Source organism: Hippopotamus amphibius, chromosome 2 (genome assembly GCF_030028045.1).
Source record: "Hippopotamus amphibius kiboko isolate mHipAmp2 chromosome 2, mHipAmp2.hap2, whole genome shotgun sequence".
In the NCBI taxonomy this organism is placed as follows: Eukaryota; Metazoa; Chordata; class Mammalia; order Artiodactyla; family Hippopotamidae; genus Hippopotamus; species Hippopotamus amphibius.
Window position 1 is genome coordinate 218,912,811 of NC_080187.1, and position 24,068 is coordinate 218,936,878.

Consider the following 24,068-nt stretch of genomic DNA (forward strand, 5'->3'; position numbering starts at 1 on the left):
CAAAGATACTCTTTAGATTCTAAGATATAAATACACTATCATTTGAATTTTGTTTGCCTATACATAAGGTATTCTCTTTCTTTTGGTGTTTCAAAGGTTTTCTCATTGTCTTTAGCTTCTGGAAGTTTGACTCTGATGTATCTTGGTAGGATTTCTTTAGATTTATCTTGTTTGGAGTTTGCTCACTTTCTGAATCTATAGATTGCGTCTCATCAGATTTGGGAAGTGTCAGCCATTATTTCTTCACGCACTTTTTTAGTTTCACCTTCTTTTTCATCCAAGACTCCAATTATACAATTATTAGATATTTTATTTTAGTCCCAGAGGTCCCTGAGGCTCTGTTTGTTTTTTCCTTTTTTCAGTTTTTTTTTCTCTGTTTTCCAAATTGGGTAATTTCTATTGTTCTATCTCCCAATTCATACATTCTTTCACCATTCTTCTGTTGAGCCTCTCCATTTAGTTTTAATTTAGGTTATTTTGTTTTCTAGTTCTAAAATTTTCACTTGATTGTCCTGTATATCTTCTACTTCTCTGCTGAGACTTTCTATTTTTTCATTTATTTCTTTCATGTTTGCAGTTGCTCTTTGGAGCAGTTTTTGATATCTGCTTTCAAACCTCTATCAGATAATTCTAACATCTCTTGGTTGTCATCTTGTTGGCATCCATTGGTTGCCTTTTTAAATTCAGTTTGAGATCTTCTTGGCTCTTTGTCTGGTGAGTAGTTTTCAGTAGGAACCTAAACACTTCACTTATTTTGTTATGAGACTCTGGGTCTTATTTAAAGTTTCTGTTTAGCTGGCTCTCTCTGACACCACTGCTGCAGAGGGAGGAGGGGCACAGCCTTGTTACTTTCATTTGAGGGTGGAGTCCAGATTCCCTACTTGGCTCCTGTTCACATGGGGGAGGGGAAAGGGGCAGGCTCCTCCTTTCTGCTGGGTTGAGATGGGATTCCTGCTCCCTATTGTGCATCCTGCTACCATCCTGGACCTCGTTACTGTTCTCCACATGGCATTCACTGACACTGAGAATGTGTGTGTGTGTGTGTGTGTGTGTGTGTGTGTCTCCCTCATTACTGCTGGGCAGTGTTTAAAATCCTCACTCTCTGAAATGTGTCCTGTGACATCATTCCAGCAAAGAGGAGGGGCAGGGGGAAGGTTATTGTCTCTTTACTGCCAGATGGGGGTAGAAGCGGGCTCCCCACATGTTCTTCACTGCATGGTTGGACATAGCTTGTTAAATGAAAGTCACGGCTTCCAAACTGGCCTTCTCTGATCCCAAACTGGCTTTCTCTGACCCAGCCCTGGTGGGAGTGTTAGGGTGCCTTGTTATAGCCTGGAGAGGGTACAAGTCTGGTGTTTGTGGACCTGGTTGATCATGGGACCATCTTTTTTCCTATGATGTTTGGGTAGAGTATCTGTTTGATCATGGGACCATCTTTTTTCCTATGATGTTTGGGTAGAGTATCTGTTGTATAAAAATAAATCTTGCTAGCATGTTGTTTCCTAGCTCTTTGATTAGAGATAACAGGCTTTTGTTGGCACTATTTTTTTTTTTTTTTTGTCTGTGCCTGATGCCTTTCTGGGTGGCCAGGTCTCTTTGTCTCTAAGTCTGGAATATATAAATCAAAAAGAACACCCAGGAAGTTCACTGCAGTGTTGTCCCTTGGGTCCTGAGGTCTCCTCTGCACCTTTTAGAGTCTTCCTATGTTTGATTTATATATAATATCTAAGGGGTTTAGTTGTTTTTCATTGTTTTTAGTGATGGAGATAGGAAAAAGTATATCTATTTTGTCTTTCTGGACCTCATACATTTTTTTTTTATTTTTTATTTTTTTGGGGGTACACCAATTTCAATCATCTGTTTTTATACACATATTGGACCTCATACATTTTTATTGCTGTTGAAGTGATCACTAAAAATTCTGTACTGAGTCAAAATACATAGTATATTTAAAATCATAACTCCTATGTATATGTTAAGGTCAGTTTCACACCCTTCATATATTTATCTTAGTGAAGTCAAGTAATTCTTAGTAAAACAGGTTGGATATAAGAAAATTTCACAGAGCAGTTCAGTATTGACATAATCAGTCAGATCATAATCATCACTGGGGATGAGAAATATGACATCACAGAGCCAAATTTAAACAATTCTTTAAACAATTGGGTAATGCTATAAGTACAATTTTATGGGATGTTTTTCTTCCATTTTATATTTTATTGTATTATTCATATGACTATATCCTTTTGAAAATATTTTACTGATTGCATAGTATTTCCTTTTACTGATATGCCGCAATCTATTATTGGGCAGTTAGCTTGTTTATATTATAACAGTGCTGGCACTATAAATAACATAATCTTTGGACTGCTGTGTTTATTCTGATGTCTAATTATTTCTTCAGGATCATTTCTTAGATGTGGAATTAATCCCAAAAGTTAATATTTTTTTTTTTAAGTCTCTTGACCTAAAGATAACTTAAATGTTGTTGGAAGAGAGTATGTGCTAGTTTACATTGACTCACGGTTGTTGGAAACTGCCTGTTTCATTATACCCTCATCAGCTCTGAGTCTTATTATCATTTTAAAATACTTAATAGGCAACTTGGCTTAGTGTCTGGACACACAACTTTGTATGAATACAGATTTAAGTAAATGGTCCACAGTTATTGGAAGCCATTTCTTTTTTTCCCCCCCTCAGGATCATTTCCTACTGTCAGTGATGAAAAATCCATGAACCCATACCCAGAGGAGGAAGAATCCAGAAGGTGGAAATGTAGTATTAGTTGACAGTTGGGTGAATTATTTATAAACTTGATATTGGAGTTAATCCAGTGAGATGAGAGAAGACAAACATATTGAATGGCAGTCTGTTACTTGCTTTCCCTTTGGATATTTGGAGGAACCTCGTTTCGCCCCTTCCTGCCAAAGCAGCAATATGTATTCATAACTTTTGTAGTATTACTCCTTTCCTCTTTACCTGTCCATTTACTGGGCAAGATTTTCATTCTTATTAGTGTGTTGTATTCACTTTGCAAGAGCCAGAAGAATAGGTGTGTCATCCACTGTCTTAACATCCTTCCCTGGTGCCTTTCTGATGGAGAAGAGAGGGATGACCTCAGACTCCTGGTGGAGCAGTGTAGGTGTGCTCTTGGGAAACTCCTCCTGAGGGCAGAGGGGTAGGTGAGACTCTTGGCATGAGGTTGGTCAGGGGAGGTTAGGGAAGGGAAGGGAAGGGCAGGTAAGAAGAGGATAGAGAGTGGCCAGTCCATGCTGGCACTCCATCAGAGTTCTTGAACTAGATTGTAAGATGTCAAGGGGGTACTTCCTTCTCTGGGAATCTGTCCTTATTTCATAACCTGAGCCTCTCTAATAATCTATCCATGGAATCCAGGTTAGGGCAAATGCATTACTTCATTAAGTTGAACAGAAATTGGTTGCTGTTCTAGATGATAATATAAAAGTAGGTGCAGATTAATTTTGATCTACAAGTGAGACTGGGATCATAGATCGTCTGGGAGGAGGAGGTGGGGGTTGTGGGAGAGAATTTCAAAGCTGTAGCTGTCCTGTAGATATAAGCTCAGGCATCCCCTATACTGAGCACTTTCTTCCTGCTCCCCCACCCCAAGTTCATAATGAAAAAATATTCCCAGACATATTAATTGGCTCATACTTAACCTAAGGTCATTTATGAAACAAGGAATTACTTGGGAACTTTATGCAAACTATTTAATCACCTGAATTACGAAAAAAGTTCCTGAAGTAATTCCTTTTCTGATTTTGTGACGGGAACATTTTTCTTGGTCATTGGGGTCATGTGCTTTATGGCCTGGGTCACTTCATTGTACTTCTCAGAAGAAGCAAAGAGGTCTGAATAGTCTGAATTTGGGTTATTTAGCTGCTCACTGTTTGCTGTGAAATAGGAATCTGAATATGCTCTGGATTAGATGGGAAATGGACTTCGGGGCTGCGGAAGGGAGAGGTGTTGAATTTTCCTTTCTGAGTGTTAGACTCTGCAGTGATTATTTAGAATGAATTGCCAAATTATTTCTGGGCACCGGTGATTTATTAGCTTTCTACAAGTCTGTAAGAGATGGATTAGAATCTAAAATCCATAGGGGACTCATTATTTATAGATTTTACAGAAAAACATAAAGGATTCTATACATCTGTTTGGGAAACACAGGCTTAATCAGATTCTCCGGGACCTCTTAGAGCCCTTGTGATAACAGTATGAGCTGGGAATCTAAGAGAGGACATCATAGTGCTTTCTCTTGGTTGATGTGCATCATTTGGGTAGTACTGTTAGCCCACAGGTTTCCAAGGTGGCCCCATCCTGGTTTTACAAGGGGAGGACTTTATATTTTTAAATTTTATTTTATTGAAGTATAGTTGATTTATAGTGTTAATATCTGTACAGCAAAGTCATTCAGTTATACATACATATTATTGCTCATATTCCTTTCCATTATGGTTTATTACAGGATATTGAATGTAGTTCCCTGTGCTGTACAGTAGGTCCTTGTTATCTATTTTATATATAGTAGTGTGTATCTGTTAATCCTAAATTCCCAATTTATCCCCCATCCCTGCTCTCCCCTTTGGTAACCATAAGCTTGTTTTCTATGTCTGTGAGTCTGTTTCTGTGCGTCTGTTTCTGTTTTGTATCTTATTTTACATTCCACATATAAATGATATCATATGGTATTTGTCTTTCTCTTTCTGACTTACTTCACTTAGTAGATTTAGTTTTTTAAATACATATTTTATTTTAGAACAGTTTTAGATTTAGGGAAAACATGCGGAGATTTATCCATTTACTCCATGCACGGTTTCCCCGTTATTATCATTGGACATTTGTATGGTGTCTTTTATTATAATTAATGAACGTATATTGATAGATTATTTTGACTCAGGTCTATGCTTTATTAAGATTTTCTTGTTTTTTTGCTTATTGTCCTTTTTCTGTTTCAGGATCCCATCCAGGTACCACATTCCATTTAGTTGTCTCCTTAGGCTTCTCTTGGTTGTGACAGTTTCTCAGACTTTCCTCGTTTTTGATGATTTTGACAGTTTTGAAGAGTGCTTGTCAGGCATTTTGTAGAATGTCCTTCGATTGGGATTTGTTGGATGTTTTCCTCACCTGGGTACTTGTTCTCTTTGTTCCTGTGATGCTTTGATGCACCCTCATCATTGTGATTTTATGTGTTTATTTTTTGACCACTTTCTTACTTCCTGGCACTCAAAGATGCTCCAGGTCATCTTGTCTATTTCCTGCACAACACCTGGAATCAAGTGTTTCTCAAGGACCCCTGGTTCTTTCTATTGGAGAATGATTAGGAAACAAAATCTGGGTGCTAGGTGTGTGTGTTCATCGCTCCTGGAGCATCATAGTTTCTAGGCCCTGTAAATTGATGGAGTAAGGAGACGTGTATGTATACTAACCCATGTATGTGCACATATATGTGGTATTTCTATATATAACATTGGAATCTGTATTAAGCGAAACATGAATTCGTCCTTATATCTTCAACTGTCATCCATTACCATATAGGTAATTCTAACCTCCTTCCACCCCAACAGTGAGAAATCTGACTCCCTCCATCTTCCATCCATTTACATAATTGTTCAACTGCAGTATACATGCAGTGGTTTTAGAATTGTTAACCCTCTATGGAGAACAGCTTCATCACCTAGAGTGCAGTGCTTGTGTACAGTGCCTTACAGACTCCATTCACTTTGGAATTTACTTAGGTCAGCACCCTTTTCCTGCAACTCTGTCAGGGAGGTTCATACTTTTGTTATGTATTTAGATCCCTTTCTCACATTTTTCATTCCCTCCTGGATCCTCTGACTTCCTAGATGTTTTTCTTTTAAATTTGCAAACATTAAGGTTTACTCTTCAGGCTATAAAGTTATATGGGTTTTGACAAGTGCTTTATGTCTTGTGTTCACTATTGCAATACTGTACAAAATTGTTTCCCTCCTCTAAAAATCCCCTGTGCTCCATCTATTCATCCCTATAACCTCTCATACAACACAGCTGATCATCTGTTTACCAGCCCTAGTTTTGCCTGTTTTGGAACGTCTTATAATTGGAATCATACAGTATGTTGCCTTCTCAGTCTGGCTTCTTTCACTTAGCAGTATATATTTAAGGTTTCTCTCTGTCTTTCGTGGTTTGATAGCTCATTTCATTTTATCCCTGAATAATAGTCCATTGTATGGCTGTAACACAGTTTGTTTATCCATTCTTCTACTGTAGGACATCTTGGTTGCTTCCAAGTTTTGGGAGTTATGAATAAAGCAGCCATAAACATTAACATGAAGGCTTTTATGTGGATAAAAGTTTTCAAACCACTGAGTAAATATCTAGGAGTGCAATTGTTGGATAGTCTGGTGACACTATGTTTAGTTTTGTAAGAAACTGCCAAACTGTCTTCCAGACTGGCTGTGCTGTTTTGCATTCCCACCAGCAGTAAATGAGAGTTCTTGCTGCTCCACATCCTCTCAGCAATTGGTATTGTCAGTTTTTTAGATATTAATCCTTCTAATAGATGTGTGGAAGTATCTCACAATTTTAATTTGTGATTCCTTAATGACATGTTGAGCATCTTTTTGTATGCTTGTTTACCATCTCTATATTTTCGTTGTTCAGGTGTCTGTTCACATCTTTTACTTATTTTTTTTAGTTAGGTTATTTGTTTTCTTATTGTTGACTTTTTTCCCTATATTTCAGACCCAAGTCCTGTATCAGAGATGTATTTTGAGAAACTGTCCCTCAGTCTGTAGTTTGTCTTTTCATTCTGGTAACTGTCTTTCACAGGGCAGTTCTTAAGTTTCATAAAATCCAACCTAGCAATTTTACTTATTTCATGTTTTGCATGGATCATCATCCCTTTGGAGTTGTGTCCAAAAACTCATCACCAAACCTGAGAGCACACATATTTCCTCTTACATTTTCTTCTAGTTTTACATTTAGTCTTATGATCCACATAAAAAAATTATTTATTTTTTGGAAGCATCGGGTATTAGTTGTGGCATGCAGGATCTTTCGTTATGGCGTGTGGGCTCTTCATTGCAGTGCGGTATGCGGGCTCCAGAGCACATGGGCTCTTTAGTTGCATTGCATGGGCTCAGTAGTTGCGGCAGGCAGGCTTAGTTTGCCCCGCAGCATGTGGGATCTTAGTTCCCCCACCAGGGATTGAACTGGCATCCCCTGCATTGCAAGATGGATTCTTAACCAGTGGACCACCAGGGAAGTCTCCATTTTGATTTTACTTCTGTGATAGGTATTGGGTCTGCATCTAGTTTTCTAGATATTATCCTGCTTGGTGATATGGATATGTGATTTGTGCCTGTCCTTAATTTTGGGAAGTTCTCAGCCATTATTACTTCAATTATTCATCTACTGTGCTCCTTCTTCTTCTGGTAACCCAATTACATAAAGTTATACCTTTTGAAACTGTCCCAGAGTTATTGGATGGTCTGTTTTTTTCATTTTTTCCTTTTTTTTGCACTTCAGTTTCAGAAATTTCTATGACATACTTTCAAGCCTACTGATTCTTTCCTTGGTTGTGCCCAGTCCACTCATGAGACCGTCAAAGGCTTTCTCTCTTTAATTTAAAATGTTTACATTTAATAGAATTTTGTACATTTTTGACAAAATATATTCAAATTGCATACATTTGAATTCTTTATTTCTGTTACAGTGTTTTTGATCCCTAGTATTTCCTTCAGATGCTTCCTTAGAGTTTCCATATTCCTGCTGACATTACCCATCTGTTCTTGCATGTTGTTTATTTCTCCTTTAGAGCCCTTTAAGATAAGATCATATTATCTTAAATTTAGTGTCTGATAATCTCAACACCTGTGTCATATCAGAGTCTTTTTCTGATGCTTGCTTTGTCTCTTCAGACTTTTTTCTTGTCTTTTAATTGCCTTGTAGTTCTGTTATAAACCAGAACTGTCCTATAGACATTTACATATAGGTAACAGAAATTGAAATAAATACACCTTTCGTGGGAGAACTTATGCTAGTTTGGCTAGTATTTGGGCTGTAATGTTTGCTGTAGCTTTCTGTGCCAGAGGCTTCAGATTCTTCTAGTATCTATTTTTGTCTCCCCTCTTGGCTTTGGTCTTTGCTCAGCACCCCTCCTCAGAGGGAGTCTGCAGCTCTTTCAGTGAGGACCCACTGCCCTCATTCTGGAATGTTAGTGTGGTGGGAAGATGTGGGGTAGGGGAAGTGTTCTATAGGTTCTGTAGTTTTAGGACTAAATCTCAGTCCTTCACTGGGCCTGTCTGTGCTCCTGGGCTGTGGCCTTCAGCAGTGTTTCCCTCCTACGATAGCTTTTGTCCCCCCCTTCACATGAAACAGAAAGGCTGCAGGGTGCTGGTGTGGGAGGAATGGTGGGGATCAAGCTCTGGAAAGCTTGGAGAGTGGCTTTTGCTATGGAGAAGGTCCTGGGTGGCCTGTTTACCAAGAGTTGCTCCTTCCCTCCCCATGCCAGAGTTACAAGGGGGTCTTTCTTGCACATTTACCGTGAGAACTTGGTGGTGCTTCTGAAGATAAAATCCATGAAAGTGTAGGGTGTCCACAAGGTTGTGGCCCACTGGAGATTTCTTATTCTCATTCAAGTTCATCTGCAGCAAACAAAGACTCATCAAAAAGAGCATGTGGGTGTTACTGCAAGTTTATGGCTCTAGTGGCCTCCGCCCCAGGTAAGCAGATCTTGTCTGTGACTCTCTGAATTCATCTATTTCCAGGTTTTGGTGTGCTACTTTACCTTGCAACATCAGTCTCTCATGGGGCCAGCCAAAGTCACTGATTTTCAGTATGTTCACTGTTTGTTTTTGTTTTGTTTTGATTTCCTTGCTATAAGTGTGGGAGTGATTAATTCTGAACTCTTTACATATAGGAGCTGAAAAACTGATTACACTTTGATTAGTTTTTGAGGCATACTCATTTTCTTGAGGAACTTGTTGAGCTTCATTAAACTGAGGGTTAGTTCAGCAGTTCTGGAAATTTCTCAGTCATTGTTTCTTTAAATTTTCTCCTTCTGAAGCTTTTTCAAATGTGTATCAGATATTTTCATTGTATCTTTTGTGTCTTTCAAGAATTCATGTCATCCTGTATTTTAGGTCATCTGTTCAGATATGTCTTCACTTTACTAACTATTATTTCAGGTCTTTCTAGTCTGTAACCTATCCATTGAATGTTTATTTCAATGACTACATTTTTCATTTTGCAAAACTTGTACTTCTATTTTGTCTCGTCTTATCCCAGAGTATCGTAATCATCTATTGTGCTTTTGATATCTTTATGTATTTAATCATTTTAAGTATGTAGTAAGTATTTTCCCTCTGATATTTCTCATCTGAATTTTTGGGAATTTATTCCTGCTGAGTTGGTTTTCTGTGTCTTAGTCATGGGTGATTTTTTTAATTACGTATTTTATATTTTGCATTAGGAGGACATGATCATGATTGTGGTTTCTGAACAAAATGTGTTTTTTTGCCTTTTTTTTTTTTTTTTTTTTTTTTGGTTTGCTCTTTCGTTTGTTTTCTCTGCTTTTGTCTGGTGCCTCAAGTTTCACTGCCGTGGAACAGTTTTTATACTATTTTCTTGGTTTGCAGAGTCCCCAGGCATTGTGGATTATTTATATTTGAATTCTCCATCAGAAAGAAGACCCACACATTTTTTAGGAGTTATAAGTGCAGCCTTTTCCCCTCCATTGTCAGCCCAGACTGAGACAGACAGACCTCCTTATATTTCCTCCTGGTGGTTGGCTCTTCAAGATCCCTGTGCTCCGTGGCTGGATGTGGGGTGCAGTTCAGCTCCCCTCACCTGCAGAGTTGAAGCCTTGCCTTCAGTCCCATGGAGGCATTGCTCAGGTTCTCTGAGTATAACTGGCCACTGCTATTCCCATTCTAACCACTCTCCCCACACCAGCGTATGCACTTTTCGGTTTCCTCTTAGATTTTTTGTTTTTGAAGATTTCTATTCCTTTTTTGTGAGCTTCTATTTGCATTTAAGAAGACATTTCTGTGATTTCCTCTAGCATCTCTAGGTGTTTGGTAGGCAGGACAGTGTTCAGGTCATGGATTTGGCTGTTTTGTTAGAACCAGAAGTATGTCTCCTGTGTGTGGTCCCAGGACACTTTCTGTTTCCCACGTACGTATTCTCCATTTCGGCTCAAGTTGTGTCCTCCTTGTGGCACCTCTGTGTCCTCTTCTCTAATTGACTTAATCTCTTTGTGTTTTTCCTCTACACACACTGTGGTTATCTCATGCCTTGCCTTCATGCCAGTAATTCAGTTTTCAGCTGAGTCTGTTTTGTTCCTTTCTGGTTCTCATTTATTAGCCATGTAACCATGTTGTTTTGGTTCTCAGTTTATTTGCTTAGCTCTGCAGTCTCCCTTTTTTTTCATTTGGGTATTTTATAATCTCATCTTTGAAATCATGTTTAATTTGATCCAAGGCTTTATTTAATTATATAGTAGAAAGAACCCACAGGAAGCATGCTCGTCTTTATTGGCTTTTTTCCAGATTATACTTTGTATTTCAGTTGTGTTTATCTGCTTGCCTTCCTTTCTTCCTTGCATTTGCTATTTTAAATTATTTGTGTATTCATTCATTCATTGCCAAACTATGTTTGTGAATCTGCCATTCCAGTTTTTTTTCATCTTGCCCATGCCTTATGAGGGTGTGTCTACTCATAATTTTAAATTTTTTGTGCTGTAATGGTGGTAATTTTTTTTCATATTATTCTTTCCTTTTATGTGATCTTTACTTTTGCTTAATTTATTAAACTGGTTAATCTACATTGCTTGTAGAAATGTTATAAATGTCAAATAACAAATGAAGAAAACATTACTGCTTTCACTTCTGGCTCCTGCCTTCCTTCATGTATCTCATCTCCTTCCCTATCTTTGACCTTTTGAACCCACCTTGGTACCAAAGGTACTGTTGAGATCCCTTTACCACTAGCTCATGTTTTTAGAGGACCTCGTTTTGATGGGACTTGCTACAACCAGGTTCATGAGAGAGTTCGTTGGAGAAGCCTGATGCTGAAGCTCCTGCACCGTTTCCATGAGCTGGGTATTTGTGGAGTCCAGCAGTGCATGCAGTTCATTGCTTTGAGTCCTGCCAGAGATAACCTGTCATGTGTGCTGTGTTTGTGAAGGGGATGCTTAGACACTGATTTAGTTAGGATGATGGCTTCAGGAAAGGGAAATTTATTGTTTCTGTCCAGGGGGAGTTCAGATAAAGCTTGAGTGGTGGTTCACTGGTGTGGCTGCTCTACCTCTCTCCCGCTTCTCTCCTGCATCCGTAATCCCCCGGCCCTTCCACTGCTTCCTCCACTTTCCAGACCTGCTGACTCAAAATAGAGTCTCTTCTCTGGTTCTGCTCTCATGATCCATGCCTCAGGCTTCATTCTTCCAGATTTGGGTCTTTTGTGGGGAGACGGGGAGGCTTTTCCTCTAACAGAAGTGGAAATAAGGCCTTTCAGTCCTAGTTAAAAGCACATCCTTGAACCCCTCGCCCCTCCCTGGGGAGGCTGGGGAAACTTTTCACACTGTACCTCAAGACACAGACCCTGAGCAACCCCCAAATGAGAAGAGTGATGGGGCTGGGCCCTGAGTCCAAGAACAGTGATGTCTCAGGAGTGCCAGGCCTGCACCGGTGGTTCTCAAACTGCTAAGCTTCAGGACCCCTCTACTCGTGTAAGTTATTGCAGATTCCATCCCCCACCCCCCATTTTTTTTTTACATGGGTTACACCTATCAATATTTATTACCATGTTTGAAATAAAAACTGAGAAAACATTTTCAAGTCAATGAATTATTTAAAATTATAATAAACCTGTGCCTTGTTACCATAACAATATTTTAAGAAAAATAACACATTTTCTCAGGAAAAAAATAGTCGTGAGAAGGGTGGCATTGTTTTATATGTTTGCAAATCTCCTTAATGCTCAGCTTCGTAGAAGAGAGCTGGATTCTCTGATCCGCTTCTGCAGTCATTCTGCTGCATCATATGTCACGTGGCCTTTGCAGGGCTCTACCAACTGCTCATGAGTAATGAGGGTGAAACAGGCTAATAACGTCTAAGGATTGTGAAAAAGTTGTGACTTCACTGATCCTCTGAAAGCATCTCAGAAACTCAGAGGTTCCCAGCCTGTACTTTGAGAACTTCTGTGCTGTACAGATACCAAAGGGAACCATTTTCTATGACCATCACCAAAGTGTTTCCTGTTAGGATATTGGAAACAGAGTCACCTGGTGGCTGAAACACTGGTGGCTGTTGAGCTAAACAGGTGAGGGGTTAGGTCTCAGCTTCCACACGAGCTGCAGGACTTAGGGCCATGGGCTTGTTTGGTTTCACAGTTTATATCTTTGTACACCCTTCCCCCTGGATTATAAAGGTGATGTAGGCTCACTGCAAAACACTCAGAACAGAGACATATACAGTTAAATTTGGGAGTTCTTCCCTAATCCCCATTATTAGATGAGAATAATAATAATAGTACTGAGTTTGCTGGGTGGTTTTCACAAGACTGTAATGAGTTTGCAAAAAAAAAAAGTGTACATGGGTGCATGTGTGTGTATGACATGCAGAAGACTACAAACTCTATTTAAGGTTTAGCTATGTTATTTTCAGGTATCATTTACTGGTATCCTCTGTGGTGAAAATCATGGGCTTGTTCATCTTTTGCCCATTTTTCTGTTGCATTGTCTGCCTTCTTCTTAATGATTTGTAGGCATTTATTTCTTATTCTGGATATGAGTCTTTTCTCAGCCCTAATATTGTGCTGACTCAGGGAAAATCACAGTCTCTCAATTTATTTTTCTGTAGAAACAGGACAAAAATATGGTTAGTGTAAAGATTAAATCAGATAAAAGGTGTGATTCTTGTTAAAAAAAAAAAGAAACTACAGAGTGCTACATAAATAAGAATTTATGTTATCTGGCAACTTTCTCTGCAAACAAGAGTTGAGACACAGTTAGATCTGTTGTTACCTATTTTTTTCCCCAGCATCTACACAAATGCAAAGAAAAAGTATTGGGAGATCTGCAAAATAATGTTGAATAATGTTACCCTGTAACATCCAGAAGAATAACTGCTGTAGGAGTGCAGGGTAGCACATCAGAATGGTTATACTCTAAAGCAGACACATGATTATTCCAGGAGATTTTTTTTTTTAAAAGCATGGCTACTTAAGTCAGAGTGTACTCAAAAAATCCCTTTATTGAGATGTGATTGACATACAAAAAGCTATACGTATTTAATGTATGCAATATGATGAGTTTGGAGATAACCATACATTGTGAAACTCTTATCACAGTCTATTTCATAAACATAGCCATCACCTCCCAAAGTTTCCTTCTGCCCTCTTTTTAATTTATTATAATTGTTATTATTTCTGTGCTATAAACACCTAACATAAGATCTACCCTCTTAGCAAATGTTTAAGTCTACCCTACAGCATTATTAGTTATAGGCTCTGTGCCTCACAGGAGATCTCTGGGGCTTGTTCATCTTGCAGAACTGAAAATTTGCACCCTTGTACTAATGCCTCCACCAGCCCCTGGCAGTCACCATTCTACTCTGTGCTTCTATGGGTTGGATTATTTTAGATTTTGTATACAAGTGGAATCATGCAGTATCTTTCTGTGTCTGGTTTCTTTCACTTAACATAATGTCCTCCAGGTTCATCCACGCTATTGCAAATAGTGGGATTTTCTTCCTTTTTGAGGCTGAAAAATATTCTGAAGTGCTCAGTTTGAAAAACAAAGGAGGGGGCGGAGTCAAGACAGTGGACTAGGAGACTGCAGAGTTTGCATCTGACACAACTAGGGCACCTTCCAGGCACTGGTTGGGGGCTATGGACACCTAAAGGGATGGGAGGAACCCCCAGCAACCAGGTAGGCTATCCGGGGAAATGAGGGAGGAGGATAAGTGGAGGTGGGACAGGACCGGTGCCCCTGAGATGTGGCTGGGGGAGGGGAAGGGATCCCACACCCAGAAGGGAGATGGAGGTAGGAACCGTTGAGAAGTCAGAGAATCATCAGAAGGGAGCATGGCCAATGCTTCCCCTGCCCACTTGGGCCCCAGGGAGCCTGCTGAGATCCCAGGCCAGGTCCTCTGCCCATGGAGGCCCGTTCTAGCACATGGGTTCTGAGGGAGGGGGAGGAAGGGAAGGGAGAGCAAAAAAGTAAAGGCCAGACCAGTGGGACTGGTGCCTCTGAGGGGCAGCTGGGAGAGAGGAGGAGTTACTACACCTGGCAGGGCCCACCTACTGTTAGGAGATCAGCGGGGACAGGAGAGACCCATGGGAGAACAGAGGAACGGAAGCAAGTGCAGCCAGTGCTTCCCCTGCCCATGTGGGCACCGGGGAGCCTCTTTGGCTCCCTCCAGCAGCACTAAACCTAAGCACTGCCAACATCCCCCCACCTAGGGCCTTACCTTCAAAATCTGAAACTCCACGCTATAAGGTCCCCCTCAGGCCCTGCTGCCTTTTCCGCTCTGCACAGGTACTAAGCCTAGGCACCATCCCTACCTAAGTTCCACTCGTGCCTAAGCTTCACCCCTCAACATCCAAGGCCTTTTCTGGCCTTATTTATTTATTTAATTTTAATTTTTAAAATTTGTTTTCTTCTTTTAGGTTGTGGTTCTGTTTTACCTTATTATTGATTCATTTATATTTTTATTTTTTCTAACAATTTTTTATTTTTCTAATTTTATTTTATTCTTTATACTTTGTTATTCCTTTTTTTCTGTTGTGGTTATGTTTTACCTTGTTGCAGTTGTTTTAATTATATTTTTTTTTTCCTAATATGTTTTTTATCTTTCTAATTTTATTTTATTCTTTGTTGTTGTACTGCTTCTTTTTTTTTCCTTTCTTTTGCCTCACCATGTGGCTTGTGGGATCTTGGTTCCCAGGCTGGGGGTCAGACCTAAGCTCCTGTGGTGGGAGTGCCAAGTCCAAACTGCTGGACTAACAGAGAACCTCAGACCCCAGGGAATATTAATTGGAGTGAGATCTCCCAGAGGTTCTCATCTCGGCACAAAGACCCAGCTCTACCTCACTGTCTGCAAACTCCAGTGCTGGATGCCTCAGGCCAAACAACCAGTAAGACAGGAATACAGCCCCACCAATCAAAAAAAAAAAAAAAAAAAAAAAGAGAGATGATAAAACTATACATTACAGACAAAGGAGCAAGGTAAAAACTTACAAGACCAAATAAATGAAGAGAAAATAGGCAACCTATCTGAAAAAGAATTCAGAATAATGATAGTTAAGATGATCCCAAATCTCCAAAATAGAATGAAAGCACAGATCAAGAAAATATAAGAAATGTTTAACAAACATCTAGAACTAAAGAACAAACAAACAGTGATGAACAACACAATAACTGAAATGAAAAATACACTAGAAGGAGTCAATAGTAGAATAACTGATGCAGAAGAGCAAATAAGTGAGCTGGAAAATAGAATGGTGGAAATAAATGCCAAGGAGCAAAATAAAGAAAAAAGAATGAAAAGAATTGAGGACAGTCTCAGAGACCTCTGGGACAACATTAAATGCAACAACATTTGAATTATAGGGGTTCCAGAAGAAGAAGAGAAAGGGAAAGGGCCAGAGAAAATATTTGAAGGGATTATACACAAAAACTTCCCTAATATGAGAGAGGAAATAGCCACCCAAGTCCAGGAAGCACAGAGAGTCCCATACAGGATAAGCCCTATGAGAAACACACTAAGACACATATTAATAAAACTAATAAAAATTAAATTCAAAGAAAAAATATTAAAAGTAGCAAGTGAAAAGCAACAAATAACATACAAGGGAATCCCCATAAGGTTATCAGCTGATTTTCTCAGCAGAAACTCTGCAGGCCAGAAGAGAGTGGCCAGGATATATTTAAAGTGATGAAAGGGAAAAACCTGCAACAAAGATTACTCTGCCTAGCAAGGATCTCATTTGGATTTGATGGAGAAATCAAAAGTTTTACAGACAGGCAAAAGCTATGAGAATCCAACACCACAAAACCAGCTTTACAACAAATGCCAAAGGAACTTCTCTAAGCGGGAAACACAATAGAAGAAAAAGACTAACAAAGAGAAATCCAAATCAATTAAGAAAATGGTAATAAGAACACACATATCCATAATCACCTTGAATGTAAATGGATTAAATGCTCCAACCAAAGGACACAGATGGCTGAATGGATACAAAAACAAAACCTGTGTATATGCTGTCTACAAGAGAACCACTTCAGACCTAGGGAAACATACATACCAAAAATGAGGGGATGGAAAAAGATATTTCAAGCAAATAGGAATCAAAAGAAAGCTGGTGTAGCAATTCTAATATCAGACAAGATAGACTTTAAAATAAAGACTGTTATAGGAAACAAGGAAGGACACTACATAATGATCAAGGGATCAATCCAAGAAGAAAACATTACAATTATAAATATTTATGCCCCCAACATAGGGGCACCTCCATATGTAAGGCAAATGTTAACAGCTATAAAAGTGGAAATGGACAGTAACACAGTAATAGTGGGGGACTTTAACACTCCACTTACACCAATGGACAGATCATCCAGACAGAAAATAAATAAGGAAACACAAGCTTTAAATGACACAACAGACCAGATAGACTTAATTGATATTTATAGGACATTGCACCTGAAAGTGGAGGAATACACTTTCTTCTCAAGTGCACACAGAACAGTCTCCAGAATAGATCACATCTTGGGTCCCAAATCAAGCCTTAGAAAATTTAAGAAAATTGAAATTGTATCAAGCATCTTTTCCAACCACAATGCTATAAGATTAGAAATCAATTACAGGAAAAAAAAAAAAAACCTGTAAAATCACAAATATATGGAGGCTAAACAGTGTACTGCTAAGTAACCAAGAGATCACTGAAGAAAAGAAGAAATTAAAAAATGCCTAGAAATAAATGGCAATGAAAACATGACAATCCAAATCCTACAGGATGCAGCAAAAGCAGTTTTAAGAGGAAAGTTTATAGCAATTCAAGCTCACCTCAAGAAACAGGAAAAATCTCAAATAATCTAATGTTACACCTAAAGCAACTAGGAAAAGAACAAAGAAAACCCAAAGTTAGAAGGAAAGAAATCATAAAGATCAGAACAGAAATAAATGAAATAGAAATGAAGAAAACAATAGCAAAGATCAATAAAACTAAAAGTTGGTTCTTTGAGGAGATAAAATTGATAAACCTTTAGCCAGACTCATCAAGGAAAAAAAAGGGAGAGAACTCAAATCAATAAAATTAGAAATGAAACAGGAGAAATTACAACTGACACCACAGAAATACAAAGGATCATAAGAGAATGTTACAAGCACCTGTGTGCCCCAAAATGGACAACGTAGAAGAAATGGACAAATTCTTAGAAAGGTACAACTTTCCAAGACTGAACCAGGAAGAATTAGAAAATATAAACAGACCAATCACAAGGAATGAAATTGAAACTGTGATTAAAAATCTTCCAACAAACAAATGTTCAGGCCCCGATGGCTTCACAGGCACATTCTGTCAAACATTTAGAGAAGAGTTAACACCTGTCCTTCTTAAACTCTTCCAAAAAATTTCAGAGGGAGGAACACTCCCAAACTCATTCTACAAGACCACCACCACCTTGATTCCAAAACCAGACAAAGATATCACAAAAGAAGAAAATTACAGACCAGTATCACTGATGAACATAGACACAAAAATCCTTAACAAAATAATAGCAAACAGAATCCAAGAGTACATTAAAAGGATCATACATAATGATCAAGTGGGATTTATCCCAGGGATGCAAGCATTCTTCAATATATGCAAAAAAACCCTATATGATACACCATATTAACAAATTAAAGAATAAAATTAGTATGATCATCTCAATAGATGCATAAAAGCTTTTGGCACAATTCAACACCCATTTATGATAAAAACTCTCCAGAAAGTGGGCATAGAGAAAACCTACCTCAACATAATAAGGCCATATATGACAAACCCACAGCCAACATTATTCTCAATGGTGAAAAACTGAAAGCATTCCCTCTAAGATCAGGAATAAGACAAGGATGTCCACTCTCACCACTATTATTCAACATAGTATTGGAAGTCCTAGCCAGGGCAGTCAGAGTAGAAGAAGAATACAAATTGGAAAAGAAGTAAAACTGTCACTGTTTGCAGATGACATGATACTATACATTGAAAATCCTAAATATGCCACCAGAAAACTACTAGAACTAATCAATGAATTTTGTAAGGTTTGCAGGATACAAAATTAACACACAGAAATGTCTTTCATTCCTATACAGTAACAACAAAAGATTGGAAAGAGAAATTAAGGAAACAATCCCATTTACCATCGCAACAAAAGAAATAAAATACCTAGGAATAAACCTACCTAAGGAGGCAACAGACCTCTTTTACTCAGAAAACTATAAAACACTGATGAAAGAATTCAAAGCTGACACAAACAGCTGGAAAGCTATACCATTCTCCTGGGTTGGCATAATCAATATTGTGAAAATGACTATACTATCCGAAAGCAATCCACAAGTTCAGTGCAATCCCTACCAAATTACCAATGATGTTTTTCACAGAATTAGGACAAAACTTTTACAATTTGTATAGAAACACAAAAGACCCCAAAGAGCCAAAGCAATCTTGAGAAAGAAAAATGGAGTTGGAGGAATCAGGCCCCCCAACTTCAGACTATACTACAAAGCTACAGTAATCAAGATAGTATGGTATGGGCACAAAAACAGAAATGTAGATCAATGGTACAGGATAGAAAGCCCAGAAATAAATCTGCACACCTATGGTCACCTAATTTATGACAAAAGAGGCAAGAATATACAATTGAGAACAGACAGTCCCTTCAATAAGTGGTGCTGGGAAAACTGGATAGCTACATGTAAGAAAATGAAATGAGAACACTCCCTAACACCACACACAAAAATAAACTCAGAATGGATTAAAGACCTATATGTAAGACTGGACACTATAAAACTCTTAGAAGACATAGGATGTACACTCTGACATAAATCACAGCAAGATCTTTTTTGATCTTGATCACCTCCTAGAATAATGGAAATAAAAACAAAAATAAACAAGGGGGGACCTAATGAAACTTAAAAGCTTTTGCACAGCAAAAGAAACCACAAATGATGAAAAGACAACCCACAGAATAGGAGAAAATACTTGCAAGCAAAGCAACGGACAAAGGATTAATCTCCAAAATATACAAATAGCTGATGCAGCTCAATATCAAAAAAAACCCAATCAAAAAATGGGAAGAAAATATATAGATAGGCATTTCAGCAAAGAAGACATACAGATGGCCACAAGGCACATGAAAAGATGCTAAACAGCCCAGATTATTAGCGAAATGCAAATCAAAGCTACAGTGAGGTAGAGTGGCCATTGTCAAAAAACCTACAAACAGTAAATGTTGGAGAGGGTGCAGAGAAGAGAGAACCCTCTTGCACTGTTGGTGGGAATGTAAATTGATACAGCCACTGTGGAAAATAGTATGGAGGTTCCTTAACGAACTGAAAATACAACTTCCATATGACCCAGCAATCCCACTACCCTGAGAAAAATATAATTCAAAAAGACATATGTACCACAGTGTTCATTGCAACACTATTTACAGTAGCCAGGACATGGAAGCAACCTAAATGTCCATCAACAGCTGAATGGATAAAGAAGATGTGGTATATATATATATATATATATATATATATATATATATATATATATATAATGGAATATTACTCAGACATAAAAAAAATGAAATTGGGTCATTTGTAGAGATGTGGATGGACCTAGAGTCTGTCATACAGAGTGAAGTAAGTCAGAAAGAGAAAAACAAATATCTTACATTAATGCATATATGTGGCATCTAGAAAAATGGTACAGATGAACCTATTTGCAGGGCAGGAATAGAAAGGCAGACCTAGAGAATGGACACGTGGACATAGGTGGGGAAGGGGAGGATGGGATGAATTGGGAGATTTGGTTTGATATAAATGCACTACCATGTGTAAAATAAATAGCTAATGGGAACCTGCTGTATAGCACAGGGAGCTCAGCCCTGTGCTCTGTGATTACCTAGATGGATGGGAGGAAGGCGGGTAGGGAGGTCCATAGGGAATGGGATATATTTATACATATAACTGATTCATTTCGATGTAAAGCAGACACTAACACAACATTGTAATGCAATATACTCCAATGAAATTGTTTTTCAAAAAAAGGAAAGAAAAAACAGAGAGGTTGGCTTTGAGGGTGTTTTGTGCTCTGGTCTGTGTGATTCGTGGCAGCTAGGCGTCTTGTGTTCTCCTGTGAGATCCCTGGGTCAGGAAGGGGGTGGGTCTTGCAGGGGAGCTGTGTGTGTGTGGGGCGGGGGGTGGAGAGAGAGAGAGAGAGTGAGAGAAATAGAGTCATCACATAGGGACCCACTGAAGCTGAGTCACACGTCATAGCCTGTGTAACACTGCCCTCATCACTCCCACACTGGGAGGTGGTAGGGGCAGCTACTGTCTCCCCATTTCCCAGAAGAGAACACTGAAACTACAGACACTGAGTGCCTGATGGTGGGGAGCTGATTGGAGCCCACGGGGTTTTCCGGCAGCTGGTGTGGGCTCTGCTCCTCTGTGCTGTCCTGCCAGGTTGGGTCAGGGCTGTGATAGGCAGGCAGCTGCTGAGGGTCTGGAATCACTGGAACCCATGCCTGGATCCTGTGCTTTTTGTTCCCAAGGGGTGGTACCTGTGTTTTTTTAGAGCCCTTGTGCCAGGATCTGGGGTCAGGGTTTGGAAGCCTCATACCCCTCTCCCTCCCGAGAGTCCCAGTGTTGGACCCCTGTGCCTCCTGCCTGTGCCAGATGTGACTGCAGAGTTCGGCCTCATTGGCTTATTCCTGATTTCACACAAGTGCGAGGGCAGCACGGGAGGCCGGTGGCCGGGGTGTCTGTGGAGGAGGACAAGGTGAGAGAGGAGAGAGCTTCCCTCCCAGGGCAGGGAATTGATTTCCACCTGACTTCAGTGAGCAGGACGTGCAGCCCCTGAGGACGTGCAGCCCCTGAGGTTGGGCAGTTGAGTGCAGAGCTGAAGACTGCATCTAGAAGCAGGGCACCATGGGTGGTGGTGGCGAGGAGGAGGCTGGGAAGCTGTGGCGGGGATACTGGGTATAGGGGGACCTGGCCGTGCAGACCTCACAGGCCCTGGTCACCTGGTCTGTGCCCTCAGGGGCCAGCCCTGAGTGGACCGGGAGGGTGGCCGTCCTCTGTGTTTACAACTTGGGAACTGGTCGCTAGGTCCCTTCTTTTTTTAAATGGGAAATAGATTTATTATGCATTAAAAGAAGTTCAGATAACTTATCCTTGTGGGAAGAAACAGAAAGTGCATGCTAGTCCCTTCTAAAGCAGCTGGGATGACTGGCAGGAAGTTTCCTCCTCTGGTTGAACTGCACTCTGCCTCCCCGATGCCTGTGCTGTCCGAGGCCACAGGTCTGCCCAGGTTGCTGGTTCTCTTCCAGAGCCGCTGGGCTTGCTCAGGAGGAAGGAGGAGGACGTGGGGCAGGGAAGGCCCCTGGGAGTTGAGGGGGAGGAAAATCTTGAAGGGTAGGGATGCACACAGTGGGTTTGAGGGGTCGTGGCTTTGGTCTTGCAAGGTCATAGGGAGTAAAGGTGGTGTCTCTTCTTCAGGACCCCACCCCCATCACTCTGGTAAAGTCTGTCTCCTAGTCATCCTTGCTGAAGGTGCCCCGTTCCTGTCCTCCATGACTTGTCACCATTTGTAATTATAGGTGTATCATTGTCGAATTGTGTTATCCCACTCTCTACCCACATTTTATATTCCATGAGCTCAGGGACCTTGTCTGTTCAGTTTCTACTGTGCATGTCAGGCTGGCATAATGCCTGAGACAGGAAGTGCTCCATAAATATTTGTCTCGTGAGTGAATGAATGAAAGAGCAAACGAACACTTGACTGGACTGTGGCTTGTAGAAAGGGCTGTGTGCTGCCCGGAGGACTGGAGACTGGATTCCTTGAGCAGTACAGCTGGAGGAGGGCAGAGAGCCGGTCTGGAGCTGAGCAGAGTTCAGACCCTGTGAGAGCCCTGCCTTCCATCAGCTTGGCTGCTGTAACCAAAGTACCATGGACTGGGTGGCTTAACAACACACATTTATTTCTCACAATTCTGGAGGCTGGGGAGTTCAAGGTCAAGGCACCTGCAGCTTTGATGTCTGGTGAGAGCCTGGTTCATGGATGGCTGTCTTCTGCTGGGTCTCCACATGGCAGAAGGGATGAGGGAGCTCTCTGGGGTCCCTTTAATAAGGACAATAATCCTGGTCATGAGGGTGAACGCACCCTCATGACCTAAACACCTTCCAAAGGCCCCACCTCCTAGGACATCCCAACGGGGGTATGTTTCAACATAGGAAATGTGGAGCAACACAGACATTCAGTCTTTGGGGGAGAAGGACGTGCTTCACAAGGGGGTGGGAAGAAGGTGGAACGCCTTGTCACCATGTGGACTGAGAGAGCGGAGACTCAGTCAGTGGGTGGCCCTGGGATCCGGGCAGGGGGGCACCTTGGGAACACAGACAGCAGCCTCTCTGCTGGTCCTGCAGGCTTTTCCTGCCTCTCTTTGGAGGCTCCCCCACCTGCATCGCCGCTCCCTCCGTCGGAGGCTGGCTGCTGCTTTGCGTTGATTACGGTTTGAAATGCCTGCTCCGTCTCATGCTGCCCCACACCACAGAAATCCCGTTTCCTTCTAATGAGGTTTCAGCTAGCATGTTGGAAAGAAGAAAGCCTTTTAATTAGATTGGTCGTAATTGAGCTCCCAAACCACAGAAGCCTTTCTCTCAGAAGATAAAGACACAGATGCAATTAAAGAAAGAAAACCACCTGAATGGAACACTGGCTAATTTTCAGTCCATTAAAAACAACAACTCCTTAATAAGTCGAGGCAAGGGACATATGTCCTAAAAGAGTTTGTCAGTGCTTTCAAATAGCACTGGAGATCAGACTGGAGCTAGAGCCCTCGTGCAATTCAGATGCATGGCTCTGTTGGGGACTGTTCAGCTCGGCACAGAGGACGGAGAGAGGTTAGCTCCACAGCTTTTTCTACCAGAACCTTTGGCAGGAGCATTGGTACATCAAAGAATCTCTGCCAGCTCCTTGCACGTTCAACACATTTGTGTTTTAATGAGAAGCAGCATCCAGTCCTCACTTGCTTCCCTGCCCTGTGACCATGCCCCGGCAGATGGTGTTCCTTCTGTCACTGGGTCTGCTTTTGTGTATGTGATCGGGGAACCAGGCCAGGTAGCTCCTGTTGGAGGAGCTCATGGCCTCAGCTTCTGGGTGTCTCGGCATTAATAAGTACTTTCTCCTGGAGAGGGTGGAAATTGCTAATTTACAGCGTTTTTTAGGTGGGAATTGAACACGACATAGTGAACGACAGTGTGCTCAGTAGAACTATTGCATGAGATATGCTCGTTTGTCTCCGTGCATGCCATGGCCTTTGCTAGACCCTTCTGGGCTTTGCCAGCCATGATGAAAAGCATCCCAGCTGGAAAGGCCCGATGTTGATTAGCATCTTCTTTGGGTGCCCAGTGTGGGGGCAGACCCTCTGTGGATCTGCCATCCCGAGCTCCTTGGACAGGATGCAGGCTTGACGCCCTGCTGGAGCCCACGCTCAGTTTGAAAATGTGAAAAGAGGGGCTCTTGACACAGATGCAAGTGTGAATGGTTCCTTCATAAAGTCACCTCACCATTCTGACCCTTAGTTTGCTCACCTGGGCAGGGTGTGCTGTGTAGGTATGTGTCAAGGGCCTGGCATGCTGCCTGGTCTGTGGGGGATGGGAGGAAGGGCAGGCAGACCCCAGGGTGCCAAGCAGCACTGTCCGCACAGGCGCCACAGCTTCACAGGGGGGCTCCCTTTCCCCGGGGGAGGGAAGCCTGAGATCTTTCAATCTGCTTAAAACTCTATCCATTCCAGTAATAAACCTGACTTTAAAAGA

At 40.8% G+C, this 24,068-nt stretch overlaps 1 protein-coding gene across 1 annotated transcript in view; it reads left to right on the top strand.

The window, feature by feature from the left end:
* CHRNA7 (cholinergic receptor nicotinic alpha 7 subunit) overlaps positions 1 to 24,068 on the top strand; it is a 111,912-nt gene that overhangs the window by 25,352 nt on the left and 62,492 nt on the right. The window lies entirely within an intron of this gene.